This window comes from Trachemys scripta, chromosome 15, assembly GCF_013100865.1.
Source record: "Trachemys scripta elegans isolate TJP31775 chromosome 15, CAS_Tse_1.0, whole genome shotgun sequence".
Classification (NCBI taxonomy): domain Eukaryota; kingdom Metazoa; phylum Chordata; order Testudines; family Emydidae; genus Trachemys; species Trachemys scripta.
Window position 1 is genome coordinate 26076789 of NC_048312.1, and position 25593 is coordinate 26102381.

General features: G+C 48.2%; 1 protein-coding gene across 1 annotated transcript in view; it reads left to right on the forward strand.

Moving 5' to 3' along the window:
* RBM19 (RNA binding motif protein 19) overlaps window positions 1-16226 on the forward strand; it is a 116720-nt gene extending 100494 nt beyond the window's left edge. The window contains 1 exon segment of the mRNA XM_034791035.1: window positions 14401-16226. The gene's annotated coding sequence lies outside the window, so the exon portion shown is untranslated.
* Window positions 16227-25593: the final 9367 nt, after the last annotated feature.

The following is a 25593-nucleotide window of genomic DNA, read 5'->3' on the forward strand; positions in this document are numbered from 1 at the left end:
TCTGCCAGCTCTTAGTGGCATGTGTTGGTTTTGTGTGATATGTATTAGTGTGAGAGAGGCTGTTTTTCTCTGTGATAGCTGTCTATTGTTGCAAGACTCTTACCAATACGCCTAGCAGTGGGATGCTCATAACCTTACTTATTATTGGACTTTTGTTAAACCCACAACACCGGTGGCCTCCTGAATAGTGACTCAAAACACATCTGGGCCTGCAGCTGACCAATAACCTTTCTAATATGTCTGCCTTCCCGGGCTCCCGTTTGTGACGGAAGCACACTCAGCATCAGGGCTCTGCTGATGAAAGGAAAGGTGGCTACATGACCACAGGAATAATCCAAGCTGGGTTAAATAACTGTCTGCTCCATGCTGTGCATCTGGAATAAGTACAGGGCCTTGAGATACCATTTGTCCTTTTGGAATGGCTCTAATATAAGGATGCCTCCAGATGCATCTGCTGTTAACACCTTCCTCTTGAGAAGGGAGCAAGAGGAGAGACTTGGGGGTGGGGAGGGAGCAGCGTGAGGGGAAAGGACGTGAGCATTGGTTAAAGCCGGGAATTGCACAGGCAGGGTAGAGTCTGGCAACAATAGACACAGAGCTCTCCCCATGTACTTCTGGCCTGATCCAGAGCATTCTGCCCTTCCAGTCCTTTGTGGGCACCGGGAACAAAGGTTCTACCATCATCCCTTTAATGTTGCCTGCAGCTCCAGTCATGCCGGACTGTTAAGTATCTACATGGGGAACAAGTATTGAATAATGGACTCTTCAAATAGCAGCGAAAGGGTGAAGGTGATCCAGGGGTTGGAAGTGGAAGCTCGACAAATTCAGACTGGAAATAAGGGGTCAACTTTTAACAGTGAGGGTCATTAACCACTGGAATCATTTTACCAAGGATCGTGGTGGATTCTCCATCACTGACAATTTTTACAGTCAAGATGGGATGTTTTGCTAAAAGCTCGGCTCTAGGAGTTATCGTGGGGCAGGTCTCTGGGCGGCGTTATGTAGGAGGTCAGACTAGATGATCACTGTGGTCCCTTCTGGCCTTGGAATCTAGGAATCTGTGAACTGCATTGATGGTTTTGTTACTTGACCAAACGTCCACTTGGTAATAGGCAAACTCACTTTTGCTTGACGCCCAAGATTTAGGTTCATCTCTGCAGTGGAGCAAGACTAGTGCACTAAATGTCACTGTAGCCCTTATGCAGTGCTTCGCCCTGTGCAAACATGGATTCTCCCAACCCTCTTAAGAGGAAGGATGGACATTGCCCTCATGTTGCAGATTGGTAAACTGAGGCACGGAAAGGTTAAAGTGGTGTGTCAGTTTGTCAGGAAGAGGGATGGGGTTAAGACTGATTGGAAGCTCTTTGAGGCAGGGGCACCATCTTCTTGATCTGGGTTTGTACAACTCCTGGCACAATGGGATCTGGACCATGACCGGACTCCTAAGAGCTACAGTGATATCCGTGATTAATAACCATGGTGGCATTCCTGTCTCCCGCTCAGTCCGTGGTACCTTTATCTACTGTGCCTTTGGGGAGGGAAAAACAAAGAGAAAGCCCTATTACTGATCTCCGATAGCTGTGAGGTCATCGAGATTATGATGATTTCACGGCATGAAATTGAGAAGACAGGCTGGGTAGAGATGCATCTTTTGATGGGGAAGTTTCCAATTGGCTTTTGCAGATGGAATTTGCATATTTGGAAATGAGAACTAGAAGGCTGGGTGGGGGTGGGTGGAAATCATGTAAAAGATAAGTCGAGATTCTGGTTCATTTTAAATGATTTTTTTAAAAGGTATGGCTAGGGAGCGAGTAGAGGAGTGGAAAGACAACAAATAGTTGATATCCATTCTACCCTGATGACAACTGGTGGGGGTCAGAATGGGGGTTCTGACTCCAGCCTTTTTAAAGCACACGTGGAAGACAACTTAAGCAAGGCTTGACGGGGTTGTGGGTTTGTTGGGTTTCCCTCCCCCCTTCCTTTCTTATTGTCTTTTATGGCAGGGCAGATTTCTTGCTGAGCGTCTCTGTGCTGTGTAGCAGCAACGAAAAGGATTAGCGCAAGCAGAGCATGTAGGCTTTAGAGAACAGAGCAGAGTTTGGTTTCAACATCTAATTCAATTTGTTCTGCCGAGATTGAAATATGAAATGGTTGCCAGTCAAACGTTCAAAGGCGCAGGGGAGGGGGGGAAGGGAGCCTTCTCGCATTTAAATTTTAATGAAAATTAATTTAACCCTTTGATATGTTTTAAAACATGTTATTCCCCATTGGTGTACAGGCTTTTCCTCTTTGAAAGTAATGAAGACTTTCTTTTCCCTTAATAATACTTATCTCATTCAGCAGTTGGCATCGGCCAATTTTTCAGACAATTTAGTTTCAAACAAATCTCTTTAATGTTGATGGGGGAAGCTTTTACCTGTATGTACATATATAATATATGTATGCGTGTATGTACATATGTGTGTATTGTTATGGAGGCGCTGATCACAGCTACGCAGTTTTGTGTGTGTGTGTGTGTGAGAGAGAGAGAGAGAGAGAGAAAATATTATGGAGGTGCTGATCACAGCTCCATGGTACAATTTGAGTTGATTTTTACTCTTGGAGCAAGGATTCAACTTCTTAGTTATGTAAGAAGAACACCATGAAGTCTGCCCCTGAAATTACAGCACTTACTCAAAAGGGATTTTCTGACAACGTACAAGTATATCCATTAATTAGTTTGAATTGAAATGAAATTGTAAATGTGTCCTTTAAGAAATTTAGCACCCATCGTAAGACCTTTTTTGGTCTCAAATGAACCTAATGATGGAATAATACAAACTCTTCTAATTTCCCTTATCGTTAATTCCCCAAATATCCCTATATTGATTTTTAGCCTTACTTGCATTCTCAACAAGACCTCCATCTTAATGTGTTGGTTTTGGCTGGGAATTTAGTATTATTTATTATTTGTTTTACGGTGGTACCTAGCGGCCCCTGTCATGGATCACAGAACAAATAAATATATATTTAAATGAAGTGTTGTCAGTCAGATCCTCTGGTGGAGTAAATTGGCATAGGTCCATTGAATTCTGCTAATTTACCCCAGCTAAGACTCCAGCTCAGTTGTGTGTTGGGAAGAAGAGAACTGGAGACCAAAGACCACAGAGAGGGCGGTGACAACAGGGACAGGGTTTTATTAGAATCGAGCCTTTTTACTGAGTTAGCTAAAGTAATATGGTTTCATGTAACTGAGCTTTAATGCATAGCTGCCCATTGCCAAAGGCCTCAGTGGCAGCAGTACCTACTATGGGACAACAATAATACTGGCTTAATACAGACCGTAATAAACCTATCAGCCGAGATTTTCAACAGTGATTTTGAGTGCCCCTATTTTTGGGACATCTTAAAGGGTTATGAATTTTAAGTGCTCAGCACTTCCTGAAAATCAACTTAAATTGGGCATCCAAAATCACAAGCCACTTTTGGAAAATTTTGGCCAGGGGCTGTGGGGTTTCTCTGATCCATCCCATGCCCCAGACAGAAGGGAAACCACAGGGGATAGCCTGCAATCCGCATGTAGATGTTAAACCAGCATCCAGGCCTGCTGTGTTGTTGTTTCCCATGCTGTACCGACGAGGGCTTTTATTCATCTTGTGTTGCATGCGAGTCTTACTGTCCTATACTAATCCTGCGTGTACCTCAGTTTCCCTGTGTACTGCACCAATATTTCGGTGGTGGGAATTGGGGGGGTGATTTTTTGCTGAGGCCCCCGAGGCAGGTGAGGCTGCCCAGCTGTCTGCACATAGGCTGTGGCCAGTGCCTTTCATAACCTGAGACACCCAGGAGGGGGATGCGACCAGGTGACACGTTTTGCCCAGGAAGCAGGACAGAGACGAGGAGGAGGAGCGGTGGGCGTGTTGGAGGTCAGGTGGCTGGAAGCTGGGCAGTCTGCTTGCGGGGACTGGAAGAGGGGAATTCCAGGGCGTCTGGCACAGGACTCGCCAAGATGGACTTGGCTGAAAGTCATTGATTTCTGTGCTAACAAGTTCTGTTCTGTATTGTGTTCCTGCTGGCTGAGAGTCACTGCGGAGTTGGGGTGCAGGGCCCTCTGGCTTCCCCAGGAGCCCTGCCCAGGCAGACTCGCTGCGGGAAGTGCCCGTGAGGAAGGGGATGCTCAATGCTCTGAGGTCAGACCCAGCAAGGTCGAAGCTGTGTAAGCGTCTTGCCCTAGCGACAGTCTGCTCAGAGAGAGGAGGCTTCCCCAGAGTCCTGACTGGCTTCGTATGGAGTAGTTCCAGAGCATCACCCGGTGACCCCGTGACACCTTGTATTGCTGCCTACTCAAGAAAGCTTGATGATCTGTGTGTGTGTGTGTGTGTGTGTGTGTGTGTGTGTGTGTGTGTGTGTGTGTGTGTGTGTGTGTGTGTGTGTGTCCTTGCATCACTCTGGTACCTAGGGCCAGGTGATTTCTTCATATCTCTACTGCATTTGCCCTGGCCGGAACATACGTTGTGGGTTTTGGCTGCTCTGGGCTCTATTCCAGCTTTACCTTTACAGAAGGGAGAACCTGAAAACCCAGCACCCGTTTGGCTAACTGAATAAAGGCCTGTGACATACTGGGGCACAATCCAGACCGGCGGAGGGCTGTGTCATCCCTGTCCTGCAACCTTGGATGTCTTACAATGCCTTGTTGAAGTAGCTCCCACCTGGGCCGCTCACAAACAGCCTTCCAGCGTGCAAGCCACACCCTGAGTGTCTGTATGTAACTGCAGTCTGCCGGTTACACTCTCTCTCACCAGCCTGGGTTATACTGCAGGGTGGCCCGAGCACACCCCTAGTCCCGGATCTTCTCCCAGAAATGTGTGTCCTGGACTGCCCAGCCCTCACCTGGACAGGGCAAATATTTTAAGTCTGTTATTCCTTTAAGGCAATCCTATACCAGCTTATTATCTTAACAAGAGTTACCCAGACACTTCAACTTAACCCCCCTGGATTAGATAAAACAGTAAAAGAAGTTTATTAACTACACAAAGATTTTAAGTGAGTACAAGTCATGAGGCATAAAAGTCAGAAATGGTTACAAGAAAAATAAAGATAAAAGGCTTTTTAGTATCTACTTAAACTATCTCATTTCCAAAGCAAACTGTCTCACCTCCTGCTCCAGCAGATTACTGACCAAACCTTCAGGTCAGGACCCCGCCCCCAGAGTTCAGGGGCGGTTTCCTTTTGTCTTCTTAGATGCAGAAATGAGGTGAGCAGGGAGAGAAAGAGGGGTGGCTTGGGGTGTTTGCCTCTTTTTATAGTTTCCATCCCCCTTTTGAAAAACATTTCCATCTGGAAACTAGGGGACAGAGTCTGTGTGGAAGGATGTTCCCTGTTGGTTTTTTCCCCCTTCTGAGTCTCCTTGGTTTTGCCTTCCTGCTTGATAACTCTGATTACTGCTTACATGCAAATTAAGGCAAACATGCGCTCTTTTGTTCGAGACCGGCCTTTTGGACCAGTTTGGTGCTATGTGGATCTTGAACATGCACTCTTAGCATCAGGCTGGGGAATCTTATAACTTCACATACAGTGTTGCCACACCCATTTGATCAGGACAATACTGAGCAGCAAATTATGAGTTTTCAAATGAAACCTTACAAGAAATACCTGGTACAAAGATATTACAGTATTGTGTAGGCAGTGAATTCAGGGCTGTATTCTGTCACAAGACCCTACCTACACCTCTAGGCAGAATTCAGAGAAACCAGTGCAGCGGACACGGTGAACGTTGTTTCCCTGCCCTTTGCTGGGGATGAAGGAAGAACTTGCAGCTTGCCGCGTTGTTGCAGCATACTCACTGTCTTCCCACGTCCGAGCGCCAGCCAGCTGCTGGATCCTGCAAGGGTGTGTGTAAGCTCTTTAGTCCTGTGGGTCGGTGCCGATGGTCATTCTCCTCTGTAACCCTGCCTGCTCTGCTCAACAACCCACAAAGGAAAAGGTGGCCACGTCACTCCCTGCGACTTAGCCCTTTTTGCACTTCTCTGAGCGGCACGCACATCCCATGCATTCTCTCTTCCATTTTGGGTACCGCTGGATTCTCAAAGCAATTGCAAACCATGTGCCAGATTTTCCGAAGAGGATGCCTCCTGTTGAGGTGTGCAAATACCCCAATCTGTAGGTGCAGATGTAGGGGTCCAGCCCAGGTCCCCAGCCTGTCAGGTTCCCTGTAGCTGCACAATAATTGCAAGTTGAAGCAGGCAACTTGGTGTTTCAGCTGAAGTTACCAAAGTCTCTCAAAGGTCAGCTATGGAAGAGCCTGCGGTATTCCCCACCCATGAGCGAGCTCTAGTTTAGAATAATACTAATAATGCTAATAACTAATTAATAATCTTCACCAGTAGATCTCAAAGCACTTTACAGACGAGGTCTGGATTGTCATCCCCATTTTTACAGATGAGGAAACTGAGGCACAGGGAGGTGAAGTGACTTGCCCAAGGTCACTCAGCAGGCTGCTGGAAGAGCTAAGAATAGAGCGCAAGTCTCCTGAGTCTAGGCCAACGCTTTATCCATTAGGCCACACTGCCTCCCTCATTCCCTTTGACTGCAAGGGCTAGGAAATGTGGCGGTAGTCAAGTTGCTTAACCTCGTTGTCTCAGTTTCCCCATCTATAAAATACCTTGTGTCTCTCCGGCTGGAAACGGCTGCATGCAGTAAGTGCCAGTGATTATTATTGTGCGGTCCACAGTACAAGTCCCCGTTGTTTGTGCAGGTGCGCTGTGATTTCTTTGGTGGTTTTTTTTTTTTTTTTTTATGTAGCGTTTTGGACTCTTTCCTTAGCTAGTAATTACGTTCTTTCATCATTATTTATGCCCTTTAAATTTTAAAAACCCTCTGCCTACCCTGCTGGAGAACCTGGCATCAATTATAGAAGATTGCATGGCAGCCCCAAACTACTCCTGCCTCGTCGGACTTTCACTCTCCGTGTCATAAGCCAGTGCTGTGTGCATTGGGCTGGAATGTGTTCTTAAGCCTCCTGCACCCAGCAGTCAAAGTGCTCCAATTTTCTGAGCTCCTGGATGGTGTTGGCTCTCTGTCCCGTAACCTCCAGTTTCCATTCCTGCTCCGGTTTAAAGCATCCCTCACCTCACCCCCTCCGTGCCTGCAGGTAACACAATGCTAGCGTCCACCTGCATACTGTGTCCCATCTAAGTGAACATCAGTGCTGATTGGGGCAGATCCAGGTATACTGGTTAACAAGTAAATTAGGGCTCTGAAAAGCCACTGTCCAGATTTTCCTTCTATGGTGTGTGTGTGTGAGAGAGAGAGCGTGATACACCCTGCCTCCTGTTTTCCCTAAATATATGCATTCGAGAGGGAGAAAAATCGCATGGCAGAGACTGAGATTTCAGATTTATCCATTCATGAATAATAATCAGGCTCAGTAATTCACAGTAAATGGGTATCCAAATTGGCTAATAAGGAAGGCTTTCACCCCAAACTGGAACTAGGAGAGAGGTAGTGAGAATATCAACAAACGTTGGCTGAGGCATATGTGTACACGATGTGACCTGAATCGGTGAAATATGCAAACCAGTGCCGTACGCGGACGAAATAACATAAAAATCTGTCAGCAAGGCATGGAAATGGAAGGGGCGAGTGTGGAAGGCAGACATCTTAACATCCCTCCTGAGGGCATTGGCAGCAAGTGCCTTCGGTATTTGACTTCAGCATCTGCGCCGGAGCTGGTGCAGTAGCTCCGTGCGTTCTAGAGTGAGCTCTCCAATTGAGCTGCCGTTCTCTGTGGTGAGGTTAGGAGCCTTGGTGGAGGGGCAGGGAGAGGTAGGAAATGGCCCCGTGGCTCTCTCCAAGTATATTTGAGCCAGCCTTTGTTGTTCCTCGGGAATGAACGAATACCCCAAACCAAACTGAGCGAGAGGTCACCGGCTCTTTAAATGATCCGGCATTCTCTGGGAGGTCGAGCTAAATGATCAGAATGGTTCCTTCTGGACTTAACATCTATGAAGTGATGGTTTTGCTGAATTCAGTGCGCATGTGTTTTTGGGGCAGGGAGGAAGGTGTTCTAGCCTGACCAGTAGAATCTGCCAGGCTCTTTAAAAAGCCCAACTTCGGGGTGAGTGCCTCAGCAGTCTGTTCAGGGAGTAGCGGACGCATCCTGTACTGTGTGCTGGGTTGCCCTTGGTAGTGACGCTGGCTCGCCAGCTAGAGTTGAGGCCATGTACACACCCAGTCGATCCAGAGGAAAGGAATGGCGACCAGACTCTTATCCCTTTGTGGTACAGTTGTTACAATTCGCCTTGAGTTGTCTAGCTCCCAGAGAAACACTGATCTGTTGGGCCTACGGAGCTCTGAGTCGGTACAGAAGATATTCAGTAATCTAGGAACCTCTGTCTCTCCTCAAACCACCATATAGTCCTCCTAGGCTAGGCCAGAATTATCTGAACTATGAACTGTGGAGTAAAGGTTGAAAAGGGCTCGTTCTCTTCCCCATGTCACACCAGAAGATAAGGAAATATTGGAACTCCAGAACCTTTGACCTCCACTGTCCCCCTCAGCCATGAATTCTCCTTTCAACTTGCCATTACCTTCACCAGCCAGAGAGAGAATAAAGGAGTTGGGAGCACAAGGCTGTAATTCACACAAGAGGCTGTGAGGGCGTCAAACCATGGCAGTGCAGCTTGAGATGATGGTGTGCAGCAGCAGAATGCGAGAGCGTATGGCTGCCTCTCAGTACCCTCCTGCATGTGTCACAAGTGATGGAGCAGTCCCCATCAGTTCACTATAATGCTCTAAGACTGGGGCACCAGGTTGAACAAAGGTACTGTGTAAATGATTGCACACAGCACTGCTTATAAACATAAATGTGTCATTGGAAAGATGAGCAAGCGGAGCTGAGATGAGGTATACATATAATAGGGAATTGTGTCCAGAAAGGCTTGTTTGTTGCCCGTGTACTCTGTTATAATAAAGGAGGGCACTCAATGGCAATAAATATAAAACTAATAATTGCATATAAAACTATTTCCCTTTTTAACTTGTGGAACTCACTGAGGCAGGATACTGCTGAGTCAAACCTCTTGGTGACATTTTTAATAAAAAAATTAGACCTGTGAATAAGACTAGCATGTGGCTTTTCACAGGGATGCAGTCAGATGAGCTTTCATCCTCATCCCAGACTATAAAACCATCAACGGACTGAGTTTAGGAAGGAACTTCCTCCCTTGGTACATTGTGGCACATGGAGGTGTATTTATAGGAGGTGTTGGGAAATTTCTCTGATACATTTTGCATTGGCTGCTGTTGGAGACAGCCACAATGTTAGATTGAAGCCCTGCTGCATTATCTTTTGTCAAGCCGTGATGGCAAGAACCAAAGGGTGCAGGAAGTGAAGAGTTTGAGGGTTGTAAGAGGAGGGGAGTGGATGATGTACAATAGGATGAAACAGAGTCCTTGAAAAAAACAATGGGTTTTATTATATCCGCCTGTTCCAGGACATACAACGACCTCTGACTGGCAGGGACTAGGGCAGAACTTCCTCCATAGGCAGGATTTTCCGCAGTTGTCTCCTGCAAGGTTTCTGGGACTGTGCTCTGAAAGAGCTGGTCCTGGCCACTGTCAGGCCGGAGACTGCACTGGACTGATCCCATGTGGCAATCGATATGTTCCTGGAACTGCAGGAAGAGGCTGGAGGATCACTCCTGCTTAGTCACACCTAAACATGCATCCTGAGCCCTTATTCTGTGGCTGCAAGTCATGCTGCCATTGTCTCCCTGTATGAATATTTCTTGAGGTCAAGGTCCCAGTTCAGTGCAGCAGTTTCTTAAGCACATGCTCAAATCTTTTTGAAGTCAGTGCGACTCTAGCATGTAGTTAAAGTTAAGCATGTTTTTAAGGGTAACATTTTCTAAAATACCTAAGTGACTTAGGAGCTTAAGACCTATTTTTAAAAGTGACGCAGGTACTTATGAGCCTACGGGAAAGTCTACACTACGAAATTGTTTTGCATGGCCATCCGAGCTCCTTTTGTTGGCTGTGAGCGACCTAAGTGCTACGCCTCTCCTGCAATTAAGTCAATTTAGTGGGGGGCTTACATTGGTGGGAGCAACATTGTAGTGCAGATCAGGCCTGAGTCTTATTCAGATTCCAAGAGTCTTTCAGTAGAGCTTAAACTCCTAAATCACCTACATCCTTTTGAAAACTTTATCCTGCGTGTTTTGCTCAACTGAAGCCTAAAAGACATCAAATGCAGAGTATATTCCATTGGCCAGCTCCTTTGCAATTCTAGAAAGCATCTCCCAGGGACCAGGGTCTGGTCTGATAGATCATCAATGGGATATCACAGCAAGTGGCTTGGTTCTTTCACTCGCTGTGCGCATGTGGGTGTGTATATGGGGCCAGATCCATATTTTATCTATTCCCAAGGGAAAAATTCATTGAGTTAAAGTTGTAAATATTTATCAATAACTTACAGGGAGGGGAAAAAAACCCTTAGTGGAATGTTGTAGTTTAAAAACACAAATGGCTGAAAGCCAAGAAATTCAAAGTTAAAGTTCCACTGAAAAAAGGGAAGGAACTATGGAAACTGCAGAGATAAAATACCCCACACAACCTTAGCTCTGCCCTCATCTACCTGCCAGCATGTGTGCTTGGCATGTTTGCTTATATGTCCTTCAATGTAAATCACAATAAAAAAGACACCTTTGCAACGTTCTAGGTGCCCTAACACAAAATTAATGCTATTTAAATGTTTATAACAGAACTAAAATCCTGCTGTTGGCTAGCAAAAATAGCCCCAACTCTCATCTGCTCTGTTGTTGGGCAGCATTTCACAGCTGTTAAATTGCTTTTTAGATTAAGGCAAAACCTAGACCAACGTTAACAGTCCCCTTAGGTCATTTATGTAGGGCATTTCTGTGGGCCGAGATCAACAGAATGCCGTTTGGCTGAGTTACCACTGATATAACGGTCGCGCCATCCTACGGTGAGATTTGGCAAGATTGCTACACAAAAGTGTGTCTCTTCTTTTCAAATGTAATTTTCTTCTGTTCTTGTGTTTCTGTAACAAGCTGAATCTTACAAAACTTAGCCCACAGGGGGGATCGAGGAAGAGGGCTGTTTTTCTAAGACTTAGATTTTTTTAGTATTTTGGGAATTCTTTGTCGCATATAGTAGGACTGCTCTGCCCTGGGATCTGTCTGATGGGTCAGCTGCACCCACACTAAAATTCTTGGTGTTTTGGTGCCCAAATTGTCCCCTCTGTATAAGCCCAGTTCCCCTAGATTGTGTCGTCTTTGCCACAGCACCCAGCCTCTGCTATTTGACAGTCCTACACCTTCACCTCCTCAGTCTTTACCTCTCCTCACACTTTTCCTTCTTCCTTGCTGGCAGTCCGGAAACAGATGTGAGCCACAGGGTTTAGAGAGTGGGCAATGATATCCTTTAAACACACACAACGTGGGCGAAGTGAATGCAACTAGACACACACCCCTGTGATTTTTGGTGACCTAAAATAACTTGCACACACTCTTGTGAATCAATCCGTTCTTTGTTATATCTTGCACGTGGCGTGAATAAGCAGCTATGAATTATAGGGTTGTTATGACAGAACAAGGAGCAATGGTCTCAAGTTGCATTGGGGGAGGTTTAGTTTGGATATTAGGAAAAACTTTTTCACCAGGCAGGTGGTGAAGCACTGGAATGGGTTACCTAGGGAGGTGGTGGAATCTCCTTCCTTAGAGGTTTTTAAGGCCCGGCTTGACAAAGCCCTGGCTGGGATGATTTAGTTGGGGATTGGTCCTGCTTTGAGCAGGGGGTTGGACTAGATACCTCCTGAGGTCCCTTCCAAGCCTGAGATTCTATGATTCTATTCCATCAAAGGGAGTCGGGTGATTGCCATAAACTTGAGTGAAGTTTGGTTCAGCAGATCCCTGATCTGAAACGCATTGATCCCAATGTACCCCGAGAGAGAGGATGATGTTTCAGTTAGGAGTTCTGGGTCCTATGCCCAACAGTGCTACAGGTTTCTTGGGTCAAATTCTGCTTTTAAATGTGTGTGAGCCTGGAATGATTCACAAGGCGAGAGTGGCAACTTCTGGGGTTATGCTAGTAGTAGATGAGAATAGAATGTGACTCCATGGGGGACCTTGGCTGAAAGCTTCGGTGATGCACTAAGATCACCAGTGATGGACATACGCTGAATATCCAGCCAGACCACCTTAAAGCCGTAGCTAGAGATTGATCCAGGTGATGTTCAGTCTGCAAGGAGCTATGCCCCTTAGGCCTTTGCCGTGGTGATGATGTTGGTACCTTGGCCAAGCCACTTAAATCAACACTTTCAAAACTGAATGCCTGACGATGAGCACCTGAATCAGTTGAGCTTGCTGAGCTTCCACAGGTCCCGTCAAAGCCACTGGGTGCTGTGGACAATTAAGACACTTGATTTAGGTGCTTAACTGCAAGTACCCACATTCAAGCCAAACGTTCCAACCTTCCTGCGTCTCCATTTCCCCATCTGTAAAATGGAGTTTATCCCGCTCAGGGATGTTGTGTGGCTCAAAGGCTGCAAAGTGCTGAGTTCTGGCCCAGATCCAGCCAAGCTCCGAAGCGTGTGCTTAAATGTAAGCCCCTGAGGAATCCCACCGACGTCAAAGGGGATAAGCACGTGCGTACGTGCTTCGCTGCATCTTGCAGGGTAGAGCACCAGTTAGTCCAAGTGTGAGTCAAGACCCTAAAATGGAAGCCACTACAACGTGGGTTGAAGTGGAGTTACTTAGGAGGGAGCCAGGTGTGAGTGAGAACAGAGTTTGGCTCCGGAAGTCTGTAACAGAGCCAAGAACTGAGCCCAGTAAACCCTGTTCCCCAGTTCTGTGCTTTACCCGTCCTCTGGCTTTGGGTCTATAACTGGGTGACTGAAAGCTGGTGACCCTTTCATAAGACTCTGCATTACAAGCCTCATCTTGCTCTCCACTGAACTGCCGTGTCAGTGGAGGGTATCCTGGGTAGTGAGTAAAGAAAAGGAGTAAATCCACTCCTCTCTTTCCTACTCGCTCAGTCAGGTCGGTGTCACTCATGCAGCAGTTTTCCCTGGATTACCACACTCAGGAGTTATTACTGGGTTTGCTCACTGAGACCCCTTGGGCTCCATGCAACCAACCCCCTGCATCCATGCTCATCCCCTTCAGATGCAGTGGGGCTGCATCTGAGCATAAGGGGACTCCTAGGTGGTGTGCATCGCAGGATCGGGGCCTGGGTCTTCCATGACAGCCTGAGTAGACCTTGGTTTTGTATCGTGTGAGGCAAATTAAACTGCAAATGCTTTGTTTTGGTTTGTTCTTTTCTCCCGGGAGCCTGAGGGGTGGGATAAGAGGCCGTTGTTTAAAAGTGATTCTAAGAACGTAGCAAGGGACTAAATGAGAAAATCCCGATTTGCCAGCCACTTAGACAGAGCCGAGGGCTCGCTGAGGGTCAGCTAGAGAGAGCCTGGATGTGAGCTATGTGTTCTTCCGCCAGTAGGTGAAATGGCACTGGGATTTGGGGAGCCCAGGGACTCGTTCTACTGCCATGCAGTCGTTTTTCTAGCCACGTGGAAAATAACCGCACAGGTTTCACTCACTCCAGGCATCCGGGTTTTAAAAATCAAAAACGGGAAGTTTAAAAAAGAAATCTGTGTAAACTGCTGTGTCTTGAGTCCCTCGCGAGAGGCAGTGGCTGCGTTTGCATTAGATAAAGGCAGGAGCGAGGGGGGATGATAGCAGACAGGGTGGCTGAAGGCAAGAACGTTGGACTTAGTTAGAATTCAGCCGTTAGATCTTTCCTTTCTCTCTGATGGCTGAGTGTGATTGACACTTACAAATTACCCAGCCAAAAGTGTCGAGTCTTTGACCCCTGAGTAACATCTTCGGCAAGCCTGAGATTTGCCAGCATTTTGTCATCTAATTACTACAAATCCCTTGAAAATTCACTGGCTGGTGAATTTTTAATGCGGGGCAATTTCAATGTGATGCATTGCCCAGATGGGTACGCGCGTGTGCGCTTTCACTCCCTCCCCTTTCTTTCTCATTCTCTCTCTCCTCCTCCATCCCTTTTGCTTACCTTTATTTTGTGTGGATTAAAACTTTTCCCTAGAATTGGGGAGCAGCAGTGTTCATGTTTAACGGGCATTTCACTTAGTGGGCGTGGCTTTGGAAACTTCACTTAGGGGGTCCGTGTTTCTTTGCCCCCAGCAGAAGGGCTGGCTGCTTTCAGGTGCATTGGTCTGGTCACTTTCAGCCTCCCCCCACCTCCACGCTGCTGATGCTATTTGCACATTGGCCTCTGCTGTGTGTATTTGGTGGCAGGACATTCTGTCCTGCTTTCTAAACAGTGATGAAAGGTAACAATGCTACATGGGTTTTTGTTTTGTTTTTTCTGTTCCTTCAGGTCGTCTGTTGATGGACACAGAGAGAGCGAGTGGCATCCATCCACCTCTGTATTCTGCAACCAAGAAAATTTGTTGCCATCTGAACCTGCTACACCAGGCCTTTAAACCAGAGGACCAATTCTTGCTTCAGACACAGGTCTGGTAGCCAGGCTTTTTAAACCCAAGAGGGAAATGCACCTTGAATCTGCAGGTAGAAGACGAGCCTTTTTCATCTGCGAGCAACGCATGCCAGTCCACGTGCACCTGTGGAGGGCCCCGTTAAACCAGAGAAGGATTTCAGGCTAGAACATTAACTCCTTCACCTCAGCGAGGCGCACCCCCACCTGCATTGCAATCTGGGGAGCTGGCCCTTCAGCTGGAGAACGCTACCCCTCAAGGGAACATCAGTCGCTCACTTTTGTAACCGATTGTTCCCACTGCTTGAATAATTTAAAAAACATCCGTGTACATTTAAAAAAAAAAAAATTCAAGACTGTTACTAAAAGCAGGTGAATCCCTTTTTATTTCTATTAACCACAACTGGGTGTTTATCCGAGCCCACGAGGAAGGTGAAAATATTAGTGTTCATCTCTGAGCCTGTCATTTCTGTCCACGCTCGCAGCCAGCAGTGGCCCTTCCCTTCCCCGGTTTCAAAAGAAAAGAGGCTTTTGCTTTTCAACCGGGGGTAGTGGTTTACATATGTACACGGCTGATAAAGTATTTCACTTCGCCCCCTTCCCCCTGGGAATTGCTGTCTTATGGCAAAACTGCTCTGGCTAACAGAGGATGCAACAGATCACATGTGTTGGCTGCAAATGTTCTATTTATTATATATATGTTTTATCACTGCATAGCTTTAAAAAAAAACCCTTCTCTCTGCTGTTGGCCAGATTTGTCTGGTTTCCCAAGGGAGTGGACGTGAGCCCAGTATGATCTCCAGTCACAGTGTCCGCTTGCTCCCTGGGAAGGTGCCTTAAGGCTTCCCTGGAAGGTTACATCTTGTGGCTGCCTAAAATGATTCCAGAGCTTGGGATGTTGTCTCAGTTCGTTCCCATCTTTATTGAAGGGGTTTCTGATGCACTCAGCATTGACCTAACTCTGCTCCCTTTGAAGGCGATGGGCGTTTTGTCATTCAGATCACTGGGAAGCAGCGTTAGGCGGATGCATGGTGCTTTTGAAAATCCCGTTCTGAGCATCAAGTGGGAAGCGGCTGCAGGACACCAGGCATGGCCCAGCCTTGAACAGGGACAAACCTAGGCCAGATACTACTTCAGGAGATGGTAGCCCCACCACTGCCCCTTTCTCAAACGCAGGGCGCGTGGTTTCCTGCCCTCTTAGATGGGGACTCTTACAGCTGGTGGCTCGGGTTTTAAAAGGAGAATTTTAAATGGCGGTTTGCTTCCATTGAAATCAATGGTACGAGTTGGGCCAACGCTGAGCAAGTGCTTTTTGAAAATCCTACCCCAAGTCTCTACTCAGAGGTACTGTGTCATCTGAGAAAGAACCAGGTCATCTCAGAGGTAACTCCTTGGGCGTGGCGGATCAATCGTAGTTGTGTAGAGGTCATTTACTCTTGGCATGAAGTGGTTAAACTAGAGATGGGCATAGTGGTGTGGTTAGCATTGACTGTGCATGTGGCACTGCCTAGCGCACAAAACTAGTCCCAGTGCCAGCTCCAAAGAGCTGACGGTCTAAAAGATGCACACCCAGGAGTGAGGTCACAGCAGGCAATCTAGAGGTGGTGAAGACTTAGTGGATATTAATCTAGGCAGAGATTTTTCAATAGAGTCCAAGAGGGTCGGTCCTGGGGCCGGTTTTGTTCAGCATCTTTATTAATCATCTGGATGATGGAATGGATTGCATCCTCAGCAAGTTCTCAGATGACACTAAGCTGGGGCAAGAGGTAGATATACTGGAGGATAGGGATAGGGTCCAGACTGACCTAGACAAATTGGAGGATTGGGCCAAAAGAAATCTGATGAGGTTCAACAAGGACAAGTGCAGAGTCCTGCACTTAGGAAGGAAGAATCCCATGGACCGCTACAGGCTGGGGACCAACTGGCTAAACGGCAGTTCTGCAGAAAAGGACCTGGGGATTACAGTGGACGAGAAGCTGGACATGAGTCAGCAGTGTGCCCTTCTTGCCAAGAAGGCTAACGGCATATTGGGCTGTATTAGTAGGAGCATTGCCAGCAGATTGAGGAAAGTGATTATTCCCCTCTATTCAGCACTGGTGAGGCCACACCTGGAGTATTGTGTCCAGTTTTGGTCCCCCCACTACTGAAGGGATATGGATAAATTGGAGAGTCCAGCGGAGGGCAACAAAAATTATCAGGGGGCTGGGGCACGTGACTTACGAGGAGAGGCTGAGGGAACTGGGGTTATTTAGTCTGCAGAAGAGAAAAGTGAGGGGGGATTTGATAGCAGCCTTCAACTACCTGAAGGGGGATTCCAAAGAGGATGGTGCTCGGCTGTTCTCAGTGGTGGCAGATGACAGAACAAGGAGTAATGGTCTCAAGTTGCAGTGGGGGAGGTCTAGGTTGGATATTAGGAAACACTATTTCACTAGCAGGGTAGGGAAGCACTGGAATGGGTTCCCTAGGGAGATGGTGGAATCTCCTTCCTTAGAGGTTTTTAAGGTCAGGCTTGACAAAGCCCTGGCTGGGATGATTTAGTTGTTGTTGGTCCTGCTTTGAGCAGGGGGTTGAACTAGATGATCTCCTGAGGTCCCTTCCAACCCTGAGATTCTAGGATTCTATGAAAGAGGCACCAAAAACCCTCAGATTCGGAAGCCTCGTGTGTAATAGTCTCTCACATAGTAATTGCTTTGCCTTTCTCCAGCGTCATTTGTTCTGTAATCTCAAAGCATTAATGAACCTTCTCTGGAGCCCTGTGAGGGGCAGTGTCATGGTTCCTGGGGATACCCACACGTGTGAGGCACCTCGCTGCCACCTGCCCTTAGCGCGAGGAATCCTGGTCTGTGCCTGTCAGCTCTAGGACACCCCTAGCCACAGACCACACAAGCACTCCCCCACCAGCCTACGCACCTCTGCTATCCCTCTGCAGGTTAGTGACAGATGCCCGACAGCCCCCGAACCCTCCGAGCGTCCCTCCGCGGTGTCCAGCCCCTGTGCTACTGACACTTTGAGTTACCAGACCCGCTGTCCCCGAAGGAATGGTTCGCCCCCGCTTACCCGTTACCCCTTCGACCCCAGCTCTGCTTAACACACAGCGCTGAATTTGTTTACAGAGAAAGTGTGCGTGAGTTTATTTAACAGAGCAGAGAATCAGAGGATAGGAAGCAGAAATTAAAATCATAACACGCCTGCTAGAGCCTAAACTTAACTAAGCCGACATTATGTCATAAAAGCAAAAGCTCACCCAAAATCCTCCCAGTACATTACAGCCAGGCTTTGTGGTGATCTTTTGTTCACGAAGCAAACCCACTGACAGCTTACTTCCTACGTGAAAGATATCCTGTATCTCCTTGCATTCTCCTGGTTACACCAGACTAATTCCTTGATCTTAGTCATACAGGACACCCTACTGCTGTGTGTTCCTTCCTCTAGATTTTGTGATCTCTTATCGACTTTGTAGTCTTGATTAGCTGGTGACTCCGTATGCAAATTAACTTGCGTTGTAAGACACACAGTACACAATGGTCAGGCCAGAAGAGAAGTGTCTCCATTGTGTGAATGGAACCTGTTTACTGCCTTCTGCTGACCTGTTTTACGTACCTTAAGAACACCGTTTTCAGTGTGTGAATATATGCATAGCTCTTTTCGTATTATCTGTACTTACATTTTGCAGTGATTATGCTGATGAGAGTGAAACAGGCTTTCAGTACAGACCTTCCATGGCACTCTTTGGTGAACCAGCATGTCAATGAAAGCGGTCCTTGGGTCACAGCCCGTTGTACATAAAGATTATACCCATTTCACAGCCCGTTCTTACCAACGTCTCCATAACCAGATAAGAACTTGGTTCTGCAGTGACCTCTTCGTAATCCTATCCTGGAGCTGAGCTTTTCAACTGGTCTGAGGAGTTGTTGATATCGATGGGAATTACAGTGGCATACATTGGTCTCAACTTTCAAAAGCAACTAGAGACTTGGGTTGTCTCCACTATTAAGTGCCCAACTCGAGATGCGTTCAAGAAGCCTAGTTTTCAGAGTGCAGGTGTTCAGATCTCAAGCTGCACCCCCCAATATTGAGGCAGCCAAAGTCAGTTTGGAAAATTTAGGGCCACTCTATATTCAATAGATAGTACATGGAATGGAGGGATAGCTCAGTGGTTTCACCTTTGGCCTGCTTAAACCCAGGGTTGTGAGTTCAATCGTTGAGGGGGCCATTTAGGGATCTGGGGCAAAAATCTGTCTGGGGATTGGTCCTGCTTTGAGCAGGGGGTTGGACTAGATGACCTCCTGAGGTCCCTTACAGCCCTGAGATTCTATGAACCTATAAGCACTGGTCATTGCATGTCCATGTGCATAGGTGGTTTCAACCCATATTTAAAGGAAAACGCCAATGTGATATGAAATACGTATTTTATCAATATATTTTAGGAATTTTAAAGAGTATGTCACTAAAACCGATTCAGATCTCCGCTCCCCCCCCCCCCAAAAAAAAAGGTCAAGAGGAAGCCATCCTCCCTGCAGGAAGTCCAGTCTGATGATGTCATTTGAGACAGCATTTGAATTAATGAGAGATGGGTGACATTAAACATTGTAAGGTAAGTCCTCCTGATGCTTCTGTAGCAGTTTAATTTAACCAGACACTTGTCTAAAAAAGTAACGCTGTTATAATATCCGGGTTTTTCCTCACGCTCGGCTGTTTGCGCTGTGTGTCAGCGGCATCATCTGACCGGACTTCCAGAAAGTGGAGCCGATGCTATTTGTGTATGGAGTTACTGGAACAGAAAATGGTAAGGCTAACTTTTAAAAGTTGATTTTTTTTCAATGTCTCACCTTATTTAAAAAAAACACGTGGCCTAAAGGATTGTCCTAACTTCTACAGTAAAAAAAGAAAAATGAATATAACAATCTGCCATCACAATGAAAAGCTTATAAATGTTTTTAAGGGTGTGCTTAAGCTTCCTGGGGCATTGTGGGAAGTGTAGTTAGAGGATCGCCATTCCAGGCTTGAATGCTTGGAAGTTAAATCTAACCTGCTCTGTTAACAAGTTAGTGCTCGCTCATTTCTTTGGAACTTGACGCACACAATTCCGTTTGGGAACAGGTCAGGGTCCGGGAGATAGTTAGCGTCACTTTTTTTGTGTGGATAGTTAAGTGCGTGCTCCCTCTGCGGGAACTCCTTAAATGTACATAGGTGGAAGAAACGAAGAAACGTAGCGAAAAGGTGGAAATTAAACTGAATTACCATGAATATGGTGAATGTTACTGACGATGTTGCCATCGGGAAGGCCCAGCCCTTTTTAGCAACGGGTGCTGCCCCTCCCTCGGAATTGGCCAAATGGGAGCAGCTGGTTCAGCACAGCTGGACCTACTTTGTTTACTGAGACCTGCCACCTGGTGACGCCGCAGAGAGCGGGACAGGAGGTAACCATGACATATAGGGCAGAGGAGCCTGTGCGTTCGTGCCTGGTAGGAGTCTACAAGGCCACCTCCCCTTCAGCTGTGGTCTATCCTAGGTACTTTTACAGCCCTTGTCCCATAGTATCTGAGCAGATTTATCCCCCTACTGTGAGGTACCTCAGTATTGTTCCCCAGGGGGGACAAAGTAGATTAAGCAATTTGCCCAAGGTCACACACAGGAAACCTGTGGCTTAGCTGGGAATTGAGCCTGGGTTTCTCGAGTCCCAGCTGGGTGCTGTCCTTTACTAGGCCATCCTCCTTACTGCATGGCCAGCATTAGGATAAAGTACCTCTACTTCCACGGACTGGATTAAGCGGGTCCCATTGTATTTAAATCACCTAAGAAAATAGTGCTGTCTACAAAACCACCAGCTCCACTTCCTGAGCTCCTTTGTGTTCTTTGGAGGTCTCCCAGCTCAGCACTGGGCAGACCTGATCCCGCTTAACTTGTGGATTCTGCTTGGCCCAGCACAAGGTGTGTGAACTGTCCTCCCTGATGCGCCCATCTTCTGCCCAACCATTGAGCAAGAGGCTCCAGCTCTCTTGGGAACGTGGCGTTGCAAAGAGCCCTCTGGCCAGCCCCCATGCAGGCAGAGCTGGAGCAGAGTTTATTACATCCAGAAGCAGGAGCAGAACCAGGCAAAACAAAAAGGCAAACAGACCCAGAGTGACTTTGCCCTGCTCTGCGTGCTAGTGCCCGGGCAGCAAATGCAAAGCGGGGTCAGCCAGCGAGAAGTTGGCTTTTCATAGGCAAGAATTCAAATTGTGCTGCTGGGAGTGTCGAGAGAGCTTTTTGCAGAGTTTCTGAGTATGTGGAATTAGACTGGGAGTGAGTGTGAAATTTGCAAAATCCCCCTGGATCTCACAAGGTAGGTGTGTCTCATTCTCACCCTGCAGGCAGGCTGTCGAAGGGGGAGTGTATGGGGAGATAGTTTCTCCCCCCCTCCCCCTTTCTGCTTTTCTGAATGACCCTCCCCCCCCCCCCCCCATCCCTAGTTTTTTGCCACTAGGAATCACCCAGGCTTGTCCAGACAATGCAAGGGCAGGGAGTTGTGCAGGGAAGATCATTTCTATGGGACACATGCATTCTCACTTGGCCTCTGTCTGCAGGAGGAGGTGGGGGTAGCGGGGAGAGAGAGAGGTGAAGCAATCTAGTGAGAAATGCAACAATAAGAGCAAAAGCTGAGCCACGTCAATCAAGAGCCACCTCGCTCCTTCGTGGGTGAGGGACCTTCTGGGGGACCATGTGCTTGGGAAGGTGTTGGATGATGGAGGTTGACAGGCTCGGGTGAATTGCCCGTGGGTGAGGTACAGATTTCTAATGCCCCATCACCAGGGTACCCAGGAGGTAAACAGTCATAAAAAGACAATGGGAGAATTCAACAGAACTGGGTTCCTTCTCAGAAGCAGACCCTGCTGAGATGGGTGGGAAAGAGAGTACATGTGTGATGGCTGCCATCTTGGCCAGAGCAGTGGGGATTGAACCACGGACCAAAGCATGAGCTGTTACAGCCTGAGCTATGAGGCAAGGCTCCGTAGCTGGAGCTATAACAATCCTAACCTCTGTGGATTGGGAGCCAGTACCACACTTCCTCATCGCTGCCTTCTCACTTGGATGCTGATCGCCACTTCGGACTCCCCTAGTCATGTCGGGTGATTCCTTAGTGCTCAAGTGGTTTCCTTCATTCCACTCGGGCCAGCGGGGAAATCTGGCCCTTGAGGCGGGACATCCAGTATCTATCTTCCCTGGGAAGTGACAGACTCTCCTGCCTTCCTTGTTCACCGACACTGAACCTGACACAAGAGAAAACCCACCCCGCTTGTATTTAGCCCAGTATTAAAGCAGATTGTGAATTGGTTTCGTCCCTTCCCTTGGGCCCTGTCATGTGACTTTGCTCCTCAGCAAGATGGCCACCTCGAGCACCAGCCTCAGAAATGCCAATTGCAATCACGTCCTTTATAAAACATTTCATCATTTGTTCACCCGGCCAAAGGCTTCTTAGTGTGTGGTGTTCTCTCCTGTGGGGCGGAACCACGCAAGGGAAGGCATGCCCAGTAGTTAGGGGACTAGTCTGGGACTGGGGAGACCTGGGTTCAAATCCCTGCTCTGCCACAGACTTCTGGTGTGACCTTGGGCAAGCCACTTAGCCTCTCTGTGCCTCAGTTCCCTATCTGTACAGGGCCCTGCCTCACAGGTACACTACAGATGGTGAGGCGCTCAGATACTGCGGTAATGCAGGCCAGATAAGTACCTTAGATACTCAAATAGGATACATTTAATGCCAAGATTTCGCAGCACTGTGTTTGGCACATATTCACCTACAACAAGGTGAGGTGCATGAGTTGGAAAGTCTATGTGCACAAACTCGCCACCCCTCCACAAACTCTGCAGGTGTGGGGGCAGGGAGGATAGACAGGACCTCCCTGGACAGGACTGCTGACTCTTCAAAGTGCCTCTGCTAGCCCCAACTGCAGCTGCTTGCTGCTGCCGGAAGTGCCTTCTTTTTCACATTAGTGATCGTGGTTATTACGGTAGTGCCTAGGGACCAATCTAGAACGGGGCCCATTGTGCTGGGGACTGTCGAAACAAGTAGATCGTCCCTGCCCCAAAGAGCTTGAATCTAAATGAGATGGAAAATGGAGATCCTGGACTTTTCCAACAGTTCCCTTCTTCAGTCAAAGACTTCAGCCGCCCTGTCTCTTCCTCTTCCCCATCAGCACCTCTGAGAACTTTGGCAAACTGAGGTTAAATGGGCTGAGGACTGACTCTGGCGTATTCACTTCCCAGTTTTCTTCTGCATTGTTTCATTCAGTGATTATTTCTACACAAGCTGGATCTGACCCTCCCAAAGACATGGAGTGTTGGTTCTGAGAGGTATTACAGTTACAACTCTGCCTCTCCCACTGAATCTGAATCCTTCCTGCCCAATCACATGTCATTTACGGCATCGAACAAGGCTCCACCATCCTGGTCTATCAGGCTGTTTGCTAGTACGGCTGCCTTGTTGTGTTTCTAAACTTAACTTTTCCACAAGGATGGGTTGTTGGCCTATCGCTCAGCCCCCAATCTGGAGGGCCAGTGGGCTGCTTTTCTCTGGGTCCCTATCCTCTGGCCTGTTCAGCTTGGATAACCCTACCAGAAGTAAACTGCTACCAGCTGAGCTCTCAGCGTCACTGGAACATGCAAACCTTCTCACCACACCAAGGTACAGTCTCCAGCGAAGGCCTCTCCACTAGAAGCCACTAGAAGGAATGAGGAAAGACTGCTAGCTGTGGGGAACCTCCAGGAAGTCACTTCAATCCCTGCCTCTCCCAGCAGAAATATCTAGACAAGAAAGGTGCATGTAGGAATGCTGGCCGTGGGGAGCTCCAGGCTGATTAAGTCATAATGCTGAGCACTAATACTACTTCGGATGCTTTTCATAGGAGGATCTCTGAGTGCTATGGACAGAGACAAGGGGCTGGGAGAAACGACTGGTCCACCATGTGTGGAGCAGCAGCTCTGGAAGCCCTGTCAGTCAAGGTGTTCTCTTGCAAAGGAATCACCATCAAAATAGGAGAGCGACGTTTCTCAAGTGACGTACCGTCAGTACTAAAAAGCAAGGCGAGGCTAAGTTCACATGGGATGGAAGTGAACAGGGGTCTGTAACAAGGACCTGATGGATTTAGATTCTAAGCTGCACTGGGCCAGGACCCTGTCATCTTACTTGGCTTGTGAAGTACCTAGCTCACTGTGGGTGCCATATACAGAGTAGGAGGCAGGAGTGGGCAAAGGGGCGTTTTCTTTTGTCTCTCCACAATTTAACGCTGATGAATGGGGCACCCCAGCCTAACAAACGGCGAAGAGCTCTGGTCAAACCAGACAGCCGACATCACTGCATTAGTACATCTCAGGAGCTGGGCAGATTTGCTCGGCAGTTCAGGCACGCACCTGTATTTCACTCCTGTGGCTTCCCAGTGAAATGCCAAAGCCAGCCATGGACATGAGCTAACAGCCTGCCACACAGAGAGAGCTTGAGGGGCTGGTGTGAGCCGTCTCCCTCCTCTGTTCACCTCAGTACTTCTGTATTTGTCAGAGGCAGCTACACCCAGGAGAGAGGATTGCACTTTGTATGGAGTTTGGTCCCCAGTGTCCACTGGTCATTGCGAATGCCAGACATGTAGCCCCCGTGAGGCCTCTGCTACCCTTCGGACTGCATTGACTTTGGGGGCAAGGGGTGCATTGCAGGACTGGGAACTGCACGGCTCGCCCACAAAACGGCTTTGCAATTACAGTCGGCAGCACTCCATAAAACCCTGCAGCTCCCGTGTAACTAAGAAGTAATTAGTGCCACTTTCTATAGCGAGTAAAACCCAAATGTCAAACAATAACAAAGCTATTAAGTCGTGTTTTTACTGCATATTTGAAGCAGGACTGTGTGTGTGTGTGTGTGTGTGTGTGTGTGTGTGTGTGTGTGTGTGTGTGTGTGTGTGTCTCCTTTCTGCCAGAGCAATGGCGTTCCCTTTGGCTAGATTCATTTGCAGGAAGAGTCCATGATTTTAAAGCGACTGAGCAGTACAGACCCATGTTAATCACGCGCAGAGTTCATCCTTCTTGGGAGGGGACATCTGTTCTCTCACCACACAGGGCGCTTTTCTCTCTCTTGGCAGAGCACAGCTCCTGTTGGTCCCTCTCTCCGTGAGGTTGGTTTTCCTGTCCTTGACTTAGAAACTGGTGTGTAGAGGTCTCGGCCCTCAGCGGGACTGTGGGGTATCCCACCGCCTCGCTCTGGTCCGCCGTCAGTCCTGGTCCGGCAGTAGTATGGGACAGCAAACACACAGTTAGGGGCTCAGGTCCTTAAGTAGGGGCTGAGCCAATAGGTCAGGAAAAACCCTGGGCCCTCAATCAGGGAGGGGCAGCAACCACGCAGTCTGGGGCCCAGGCCCTCAAGCAGGGGCTGAGCCAATAGGTCAGGAACCCAGGCCCTTAAGCAGGGGCTGAGGCAAGGGGTTTTTAGCAGCCCAGGCCCTAGGTCAGGGCGGGGCAGCAATCAAATAGTCAGGAACCCAGACTCTTAAGCAGGGGCTGAGTCAATGAGCAAGTGGTCCCAGCCTCTCTAGGCCAGGGAAAGGGGGAGTCTGCCACCCAAGGAGTGGGTGGCAGGGGGGACGCAGGCCCTCCCACTCCACTGCGTCCCAGCCCGGGGCCCTAACAGCGACGGAAACTCGCTGCTGTCAGTGGGGATCCTGGCCGCAACACACTGACATAGGCTCTGGGTGTGCTGCAGCCAGACTGGGGTCGGCTGCCCCCGGGCTACTTCCACACTCCCCCTCGTAGGGTATCTGGGCCATACTAGTGTCCTCGGTGCTCTCCACCAGCATCGGTTCCTCCGGGTAGGTAGCAAACGGTAGGTTCGGCTCCTCCTCGGGGATAGCTGGAAAGGGGCAAGCTCAGCTCCTCCTCGGGGTAGCGGGCGAGGGGTAGGCTCGGCTGACCTGGTGAGTCCTCAGGCCGGTCGCGGCCTGCTGCTGTCTCCCAAGCGGGAGCTCGGCCGCAGACATCTGCACTCTCCAGCGGTTTGTTCTCCACTGAGTTCTGCAGGCAGGCTTTTATACTTCCAGGTCGGCGCCATGACCTCTG